This window comes from Mus caroli, unplaced genomic scaffold (genome assembly GCF_978045245.1).
Source record: "Mus caroli unplaced genomic scaffold, Mus_caroli_1 scaffold_6, whole genome shotgun sequence".
Classification (NCBI taxonomy): Eukaryota; Metazoa; Chordata; class Mammalia; order Rodentia; family Muridae; genus Mus; species Mus caroli.
Window position 1 is genome coordinate 51,843,006 of NW_028227261.1, and position 10,909 is coordinate 51,853,914.

The window sequence follows — 10,909 nt, forward strand, 5'->3', positions numbered from 1 at the left end:
CATGCACATGCACATGCATGCCAGGACAGGTGTGCGACAGAGCATAGGTCAGAGGATAACTCTCTAGAGTCAGTTGTCACCTTCCACATCTTTGAGACAGGGTCTCATTATTTCTGCTTCACAGCACACTCTAGCCCTGGCTTCCACCTCTCCTTACAGAAGCATACCACCACATCTAGCTTTTTACAAGGGTTCCAGGTATTGAACTTGAGTCATCAGACTTGCATGCAAGCTTTCTTACTTATTGGGCCATCTTTCCAGTGTTTCAAGTATTTCTTAAACTTGCTTGAGGAGTGGACTATGAGTTGGAAGTAGGTGCTCCAGCTCTGGTCTGTCACATACTGCCTCTGTCAGACTCAGATAGTATGCGAAGACAAAGAGTGTTTACTCTGCAGAAACATCCAGCATGCATGGGGCAGGGGGCAGAGTTCATCCATTCTCTAAAATGGCAACCCAGACTGACCTCCACTGTGCCATCCTGATTCAGTCTCCCATGTGTTGTAAATATAGACACATCGTTCACATGCACTATATGTTTTTACAAAAAAATACACAAATTTAGAAAGGGGACAGTTCTTCCTATTGGTGTAAAATCAAAATCAGTCTACCAACAAGACAAGGAATCATGTAAAACATGGTGCATTTGATAGAAGTCTTACAAGTCCTCTTTTTTGGAATCCTGCAAAGTCCATTCTATCAATGACTATTTATATCAATATTTTAGATTCTTCTTGCTACTGACAGAGTGGTGATCATCACTTTATGAGCAATATAAGTTCCTAAGACATAACAAACACTTCCATCTAGCTCTCCCAAATCTTAAAGGTGCCCTGTCCCGAGGAAAGCCACTGTTTAGACTCGTAAGTAACCCACACGTGCTCAGAATGTTGTAATTATGAAGCTCTTACTCTGTGTTCTGCCTGGCTTATATCAGAAGTGGCAGAGGTAGAATCAAAATTTTACCCCAGGTTGCAAATGACAAAGCTAGCTCAGAAGTCGGAGTCAGGACACAGCTGAGCAAGTTCAGTCAAGGATAAACCTGAACCAGGCTGTCCGACTCTGGTTTCGGGTTTCCTTGTAATCCCATGCAGGCATCACTCATGTCTAAACCCAAGCTGCCCCCTCTCTCCCAAATCATTCTGATGCTTCACTGAGTGGCCTGGAAGTAGTAGCCTCACTTTATTTCTGTTTCTACTACTGTCACACAGAATCAATGAAGCTGCAACATATTATCTCAAACGTATAGTCCTGACAGTGGGTTCCATGCCTTAGAATAGCCTCATTATATCTGATTTCAAAAAACTAAGATTAGAAACAGGAAAATGAAACAAAATGGAAGTAAACTATATGAATTGGGTCTTCTTCTGAGGAATCAATAAAAGATACCCATGGCTCATTGAAAGCCTTTTCCTCTGAGTCTGATCATAAACACTGGGAGATGAGACAGGAGGAGAGGGTCCTTGCTCTTGGCTTCTACGTCAGTACTTCCAGACATACTCACTTATTCATTCACAAACAAGAGACAAGGTGGCCCGGAGGTTATGAGCAAAGGATTATGAGGTCAAAGCACTCTGTGCCTTGACTTCCATTTCACCAACGTCATATCAGATAATAATAACTACATGCCAACCACTGTCCTAAGAGTATCTCAGTCAATAACTCACTTGAATTTCACAGCCATCAATGAAGTAGGTATTAGACTGGAACCCTTGATCACCCCTGCACAAGCTGGGAGACCCTGTCTTTCTCCATTCCCCCAACCCTGTCTGCATGAAGAAAACTGCTGGTTAACATGTCATCTACATGTTTCTGGCAACCCACTAAGAGTGCCCACCCAGGGGCTCAGTGTTTGACCATATATAGACACAATCCCAGCTCCTAGCTGACACGCCATCACTCCTCACCTAAGCACTATAAGAGTCCCTTGCTTTAGCCTGGATGTGAAACTTCATTGACCTCCACCTGTAATTGGTGAAGCTACCTGAGAGCTGCCTCCTAATAATCCTGCTTTTATCTACTTTCAATCTGATCTAATCTGCCCCATATTTGTGTCACCTGGGGAAAGAAAAAACATATTTGTAGCCACCATTTTAATTCTCTTTTTATACATGAGAAAACTTAGGAGCAAGGAGGTAAAAGAAAATGGCAACAACATACTTAGGAAATAAAAATCTGAACAGTATAGGTTCAGAATCTATTCACATAGCTGCTGTACTAGACAGGTGGTAGACCAGTACTCCATAGTAGAACTTTCTGCTCTTACATGCATGTTCCATACCATTTAATATGGGACCGCCTAAATACCTGAGGCTGCCCAGTATTAGCCACTAGACTAGCCCCATGAGTCCATCCAGAACTTGATATTAAAATCTCAGAAGCAAGTTTTAATATAAGAAGTTAATTAATTTATATATAAGTAACAACATGTGTTCAGTGGCTGGCATTTGCACTACATGTCTCTTGACTGTGACATGTGGACAGTGAAACTGTAATCATCAGGAGTTCCAATATCTTAGACAGGAATTGTAGATCTGCTCTGTACAGTACCTGGCACAGAATATACATTCAGCACACATGAGCACCATTCTAACAGTGGCAAGGATTTAACAAATCTTCATTCGCAATCTCTTGTCTGAACTGTAAAAACACTAAAATCTCTGAAAATCTAATTTTGTGTACCTACATTGTTATTCATATCAAGCTGAATGTATTTAACTAACTTTAGCAGTGAGAGCTAAACTGACTTAAATTGTCAGAAGACTGCTTACATGTATTCATACAATTAAGAATGATAAATATTTTATATAAGAGTAGGTATACCGCCTCTAGCCAAGGTGATATGGGTTTTCCATATTAAATTATATATATATATATATATATATATATATATATATATATATATATATATACTTTCTCAGCTCTAAACACTTTTGGATCTAAGGTTTCAAATGGCATCATGGATATGTGTCTTAGTCAGGGTTTCTATTCCTGCACAAACATCATGACCAAGAACCAAGTTGGGGAGGAAAGGGTTTATTCAGCTTACACTTCCATACTGCTGTTCATCACCAAAGGAAGTCAGGACTGGAACTCAAGCAGGTCAGAAAGCAGGAGCTGATGCAGAGGCCATGGAGGGATGTTCTTTACTGGCTTGCCTCTCCTGGCTTGCTCAGCCTGCCCTCTTATAGAACCCAAGACTGCCAGCCCAGAGATGGTCCCACCCACAAGGGGCCTTTCCCCCTTGATCACTAATTGAGAAAATGCCTTACAGTTAGATCTCATGAAGACATCTCCTCAACTGAAGCTCCTTTCTCTGTGATAACTCCAGCTGTGTCAAGTTGACACAAAACTAGCCAGTACAATATGTATCTGCATTTGTACAGCAAGATGATAGTGACAGACAGTATAGAGAAAACAAAGCCTGGAGATTCAGGCTTCCATTAGTGTAGCTGGTGGGGCAAAAATCTGAGTGTCCCCAGTCAAGTGGGCACAAAGGTTGGGTTTGAAGACTATCTGGCTAAGGACAGCATCCCAGCCTGAGCACAGGACAGAGGATCCTCCACACCTACTCTCTTGTAGAATCAACCACATTTGAATTATAGTGACTTGTGTGTTTGCTACAGTAAGTACTTGAATTTTATTTTATTTACTGGGTGAGTGAGTTATTCTAGATGTTCTTTGGGGACTCTGGTCTCACAGGACACAAAGACAGATGCTCTCCTGTGCAGAGTTACTCTTTATTCATCTCTCTTCCCTATTCTACCGTGCCTTCCCTCACACCCCCAAAAGTCCAGAATCTAGAACGACCTAATTTCCAAATATCTTTTCTCATCCTAACATCTGGCCCAGGTACCTAAAACATTTTGAGCTGGCCTCATCCTTTAGGATCTTACATCTTATCTTCTGGAGTTCCCTACTTGCAAGTTTACACACAGTGGGGTGGTTACACACAGTGGGGTGGTTACATGGGGAAATAGAATCTGTATGTGGTTTGGAATAAACCTACTAGATTCTCTTCTGGGTACAATTACCCCTGTTGAAGTAATTAACCTGAACATGCACCAGGGAATACAGGAGACATTTGATGAGGGCAGCTTGTGGCTCTCAGTGGGTCACTGGGCCTGGACATATGAAAATGTAGTTGTTTAGTTTTGTTTTGTTTTTAACAGTGGAGGTAAAGAGCATGGCTTTGAAATAAGCCTCATCTGGATTTGGTCTCCCTAAGGGACCTTATCACATGTACCTGTTTCCACAATAGTTCAGGGAACAACCTCTCTCTCTTGGTGACACCCCAAAAGACTCAAGGTGGTCCCCACATATCTGGAGACAATAGGGAAGCTGGTTCTAGTGCATGCTTCTGTCTCCTGGGTGCCCTTTCCTTCTACAAATCGCCAATGGCACCAGAACCTTTCATTCCTAACTGAGAATAGTGGGATTAAATACTAAAATCAATGCAGAAGAGCACACAGTCCTTCTTAATCACAATCTAAACTGACCATGTTATAGCCTGCAGCCACATCAAGGGAAACCGTGGGAGGAGATGCTGCAGATGGGAGGGTTGTGCAGTCACATCTTCCAAGCAGTAAGAATGAAGCAAAGTGAGCCTTCGACTTTAATGATGGGATATAATTCCAATTTCACAACTTAATTATGACTGCAAGAAAAGGACAGTCTGAAAAACTAGGTGTAGGGTGGGGAGTTTCATCTCGTTAGGTTCCCTGACACCTCATTAGGGACTCTGAAAAACATTCTGCTTCCAGGCAATTTTGCTACTATCTCGATTTTTTTCCTACATTTATCTAGCTCCATTTATTTGACTTGACATGAGGAGGAAAAAGGGATCTTTGATTTTTTTTTCCAGCTCATCAAGTAGCACTTCCACTTCCCACACTGGACCACAACAGTTTCCGTGGGGTTGCAGTCACTGACACTATAGGATCAGTTTCCAGAATAGACTGTCACTCCCCTTCTCCACATCTATGGGGTCAACTCCCAACATAGCATGGTATTCAGGCACTCTTTGAGTCTCTGACAAAGTTTTTAACTCCTTCTTCTAAAATGTCTATTACAAATGCAATGCCTCTGTGTTCAAGACAAAGTTTCTGAGTATTCATATTCCCTTTTCTCCATTTATTCTACTACATATGAAAACACCACATAAAGCTCCATGTTCAAGTGAAACTAGGTTTTCAGTCAGCATGTTTGATTGCCTCCATCAGAACACTTTCCACACTCCTTTGCACTGGCAGCACTAGGCATCCTGCCTAAAATGACAGCCAATGCACATATCTACCCTCCCTCCCCACCCAGAGGCCCCACCCTTGTTAACTCTCCATTCTTTGTTAGTTCAACAAAAGTTCATCTCTACCAGCTATGTTATGGAACTAGAAGCACTGTTACCTCTGAGCATTCAGGAGAGGAGAGGAGAGGAGAGGAGAGGAGAGGAGAGGAGAGGAGAGGAGAGGAGAGGAGAGGAGAGGAGAGGAGAGGAGAGGAGAAGGAAGGGGGAGATATTAATACTTTTCAAAATAAGCCAAAGATTTGGAATTTTCTCCTAATAATATTGCTTTCGCATCCTCCCTTGCTCTTGAGTAGGAAAGGGTTAAGTTAATATAACACCGAATACCACGCACCCTCAAGCTTTGCCACAACTATGTGTCTTGCATGTATCAAGAGAAAAGTAAGTGTTGAGATTCCATTCTGCAGCCGCAAATGAAGCAGATGACACCATCTATGCCAGATACAGGGTAGGCTGTTTGTCAACACCCTCTGAGGTCTGCCAGTCTTTGCTTGACTTTGACATGTGACATGGTACCCAACATGGCCAAAGGACATGTGCTCTACTGACAACTAGAACAGAGAAGGTTATCTTGGTATCAACAGTACTAAACTATATGGTGACTCTGCCACCCCTTCACTGGCCCCCTATGAGATGTACCATGGCAATGTGTGTAGAGTTGCCAGGCAAGGGGTGGAAGGATTTCCTGCAAGCTGCTAACTGTCAAAATCTAATGAGATGACTTTGAGGCACTCTCTTCATTGCAGGTCTGTTTCCTTGCCTGTCACACACCAATAGTAAAGGTATAAGCAAGTTGCAACTGAAAAGTAACCCTACCTTACTTCACATTTTTGTTTTATGGACCCAACGAGGTGGTCTGCTATGAACGGTAAATCATAGCCCGCCACAGTAATGAGTCTGAGTTATTATTGTCAACAGGCATCAGCTGAGGGTTGAACACACATTTCCATTTGGATCCTTTGTATGGAGCAGGGAGCTTCACAGCACACAAGAGAGACTGAGCTGCGGAGGCCAGGCGCCCTGTGTTAAAGAGCTAGTCCCATCAATTCCTGGCCAGGTGACTGGCATGCATCTTATAACCATCTGAATCAATGACTTGACTTCAATAGGAAGATGACCGGGGACGACTGACAATCACTAATGAAAATAAAGATATTTCTGAAAGATACTCAGACCAGACAAATTATACATACCCATTGAAATTTACTTTGTATGTAACATAAAAACTATGGAGGCAGAACCAAAACACAGACTGAGAAGGTCTGAAAGGCTGGCTATAACTCTCTAGAAAAATGAAGTGGAGAATTAAAGTTCCAGAAGAATTAAAAATTTTTTCAGCAAGTAACTGAGTGAGAGAGTCTTGTGGTCTCTCAATTTCTCTCCACGCTGCTTTCCTATGCCTGCCTTCCCCTCTTCTTCTCAGATCTCTCAAGGTGAAAAAGTTTGTCTTTACAGCATAACTCCCACTAAGGCAAGAAGGAATGAACACTCCATATGGTCACCACCTCTCTCCAGATCTAGCCTGGAGCTAGAACCAGCAAGGTACTCTAAGGACAGAGTGGCATTTAAGGCAGGAGGAAAAAAAAAAAAACTCCACAAACCCTGGAATTCTTATTCTTTCCTGTTTCTCTGTTGAGTTTCCTTGAGTGTGTTAGAACATGCCATTGAGGAAAGATAAAGATACCAGATGGCCCCCATCATTTCTGGTGTCTTCTTGGGGCAGGTTTTACTAAAGCCCCACTATATCTGAGAAGATCTTTTAAACCAGAGCCCAGGATAGAATGATGAACTATAGCAGGATTTTCCAAGGTGAAGTCATTGTTGATGAGGGTGGGGGCAGGAGAGAGATGAATAATAGCTAAGTAGGTCAAAAGAGAAGTATTTTGGGAGCTCTCTTGTTCTTCTATCAAAATTGAAGCATTTTACCTTCACAAAGCTCTTCGGTTTTAGGCAGCCTGGTAATTTACCCTCTATAGAATATATTGTTACCCTTTGTTCTCTAAAATCATGTGGTGTTAAGTGACAAGACCTGCCAGGGGTCCGGGGCTCCCTTGTGAGCTGTGTGATCTCAAACCAGGCATTTAGAGTCTCTGGTCTTCAAAGTTACCATTTGGGAAAGCAGGGAGCTTTACTAATTGGTGTTAGCTTCTTTCATTTAACATTCACAAACAAAACCTTCCTCAGAACATTCCTGACACTTTGTGCTTAATACTGGGGCAAAGAGAGAAAATTACAAATCTCAGGCTGCTGCACACACATGTGTGTCCGTTTGCAATCAGTATGATAGCAGAAGGCAGACATAGCAAGCAACAAACACCTATTGTGTGTAACATCATATGCTATTAGTAGGTCTACTTGTTTGTTTTCCTAGACAGAGTCATTATGTATGTACAAATTAGCTTTGACTTCCTAATTCTCCTGCCTCAGCCTCCCAAGTGCCAAGATTGCAGGCATGTGTCACCATGTCAGGCTCTGTTAGGTTCTCAGTATGTGTTCTTGCTTGAACCATCTCATCTGCTTGTGAAGCACTGGAGTGTGAGAGCTATTATTTACCCAATTCCTCACCTTACCACCCAAAACCACAGGAGAAATGCACACAGAGACTCTCTATCCTCTTTCTGATAAAGCTGGGCTACCGAAAACACCAGCCTGAGGAGACCGGAATGAATGAATGTGTATATTATGGGAGCTTGCAGAGGGGCTGGCTTTGGTGGGACACTCTCACCAAGCAGTCAGCAGAGGACATTCTGGCCCATTGGAGACGCACAGGGCAAATGCAGAGCAAGCAGAGGGCCTATTTTTTCTCGCTGAAGACAGGATGGAAAGTTGGGCCCCGTGAAGGACATGTGTGCCCCCTGGTATTTAAGATTAGTTACATTTACAAGCACTTAGAGCAGCGGTTATCAGCCTTCCTAAAGCTGTGACCCTTTAATACAGTGCTATCTGTTGTGCTGACCCCCAGCCATAAAATTATTTTGTTGCTACTTCATAACTGTAATTTTGCAACTGTTATTAATTGTAATGTATGATATGCAAGATATCTGATATGTGACCATCCCCGCCCCCAAAATAAGGGTGGTGACCCACAGATTGAGAACCACTGACTTAGAGGGACCAGTCAGACTGCTCAAGGTAACCCAGCCAGGAAGAGGCAAGTTAACCTTTGCACCTGCCAAGCTCCTTCCTCCTCCCATTCTGCTGCACAAAAATGCGTGCAAGCATGCAAAGTTTGGTGCGAAATACTCAGTGGTGTGTGCAGCGAATGAATGGTAGAAATGGCATAGACTATTTTAAAACATGTAGCGTAAACATCTAGGTTTTCACAGTAACTTGTCAACTCAGCATCTCAGTTACTGTGACTATATATATATATATATATATATATATGCACGCAGACGTATGAGTATGTGTTTATATAGCATCATCCTGTGGCAGTGGAATCTGGAATGCACATAAACAGGGAAATAAGAGGGTTGCTATAAAATTATATGTTATACACACACATATATAATCTTAGATTTATATATATGATTCCCAAGACCTTATTTACCCTGTCTTACAAGCTCATATTGAAATGAGCAACTGCAGATTTCAGCACTAGTAGTCTAAGATGATTGTTACCCTAAAAAAATAAAAATAAAAATAAAAAAATAGCATGTTGACCTCCTCCCTGCTTCTTTCAATTAATTTTCAATAGCTCATCAGCATCAGTCCTGTTCAGGGCTGTGGTATAGTGACAGCTGATGTGTGTATGAGTAAGAGATGTGTAAGAGATGGCTCATGTCCTAGGAATGGTGAGCTGCCGACATCTCCACGACCAGCTTTGCCAGGATGTGTGTTTCCTGAGTGGTACTGGACATCCCTCTCCACTTTTGTAAAGCTATTTATGAGGAAGCAGAAGATAAATTACATATTACACATTTGGCTTCTTCTTCTAGTCTCCTCATCGTTGATAGAAGTAAATAATCTAGCACAGTAGTTGAGAATGCGACCTATGGCGTCAGGTAGGATCTGTCACTTGATAGCCATGTGTATGTTTGCCTTTCTGGGCTTATGCTGCAGGAGTAGTGATGATGTCTTCTTCATAAGAGGGTGTTCTAAATTTTGTCATGCACTTAAGGTAATTAGCTATGGGATCAGTACACAGCAAGCAATTAGACCAACCATGGCTGCTTCCACATGCAGTACACAGTGTGATGGCAACAGACCTGGCTCTATATCTGCCTATCGCTTTTCACTGTCATCATCTTTATTAATAAATTTAGAAAAAGCTGGAGCAACACGCTTGGAGGAGGGAGTGATCTGCGAGCGAAACCTACACCATGAGTCTTCTCAATAAACCCAAGAGTGAGATGTCCCCAAAGGAGCTGCAGAAGCGGGAGGAGGAGGAATTCAACACAGGTCCCCTCTCAGTGCTCACGAAGTCAGTCAAGAACAACACACAAGTGCTCATTAACTGTCGCAACAACAAGAAGCTGCTGGGCTGGGTGAAGGCCTTTGATAGGCACTGCAACATGGTGCTGGAAAATGTGAAGGAGATGTGGACTGAGGTCCCCAAGAGCGGCAAGGGCAAGAAGTCCAAGCCTGTCAACAAGGACCGCTACATCTCCAAGATGTTCCTGCGTGGGGACTCGGTCATCGTGGTGCTGCGGAACTTGCTCATCGCTAGCAAGTAGAGCCTGCTCCCTGCCCTGCGAAGGCCTGCAGAACCCTGCCCAAAGGGCGAGAAATAAAACCCTGTGCTTTTTGTTTTAAAAATAAAATAAAATAAAATAAAATAAAATAAAATAAATTTAAGTCACTGTGAGCCATGAGGTGTGGGTGGAGGTCAAAGGACAACTTGCCTCTCCTCCCACCATGTGGGACAAGGGCTTGGTGGTAATTTAACTAAGTCAACTAACAGCACTTGTCATTAATATTTTAATCAAGGGGGTTTTAAGAGCCAATTTTCCCATTTCTTTGGCATCCTTATGTTGTAACAAAGATAGAAGTGATAAATTAGTGTAAAAGGAGGCATTTTATCAGGAGCTTGTGTTGACTGAAATATCAAGTTGTTCACAGTGCACGGAGAATAAAATTTCAACCATCTGGAAACAACCATACAGAGATCAAACAATGTTAGGAATGGAGTCCTTGTGTTAGCTGGTTCTGTATATTTATTTGACCTTTAATCACTATAATGTGAAAAACATGAATTTTGGCTTTGTTGTATTTGGAATTCTGTATATTTTACGCTGATTGAATTTACTTGGGACTCTATGTGTGTTCCTCCACTCTAAGTCTCCATTAAACAAGTGCATTGAGGATGTTAATGATAATAATAGTGGTAACATTTATAGAGAGCTTAATACTTTTTATGGGACTCATAAGCGTGTCTCCAGTTGCTGTTCGCTGAGTGTATAGGGCACACCCAGCTTGTATTATAGATAGGGATACGACCTGACCAAAGTGAGGGAATGCAATGTCAGTAACCTATGCTGTGGAGGAGGTCTCCAGAAAAGGTCAGGTTCTGACTGTGGGGCTGGGGAAAGCACATCCAGAACTCTGGCCACGTCCCTACTCGGACTCTATGGAAAGAGCATTAAAGTCTCACATTGACTTGGTCCTGAT

At 42.4% G+C, this 10,909-nt stretch overlaps 1 pseudogene; it reads left to right on the forward strand.

The window, feature by feature from the left end:
- The first annotated feature begins 9,582 nt into the window (after positions 1 to 9,582).
- Positions 9,583 to 10,056, forward strand: LOC110292715 (small nuclear ribonucleoprotein Sm D2 pseudogene; annotated as a pseudogene).
- Positions 10,057 to 10,909: the final 853 nt, after the last annotated feature.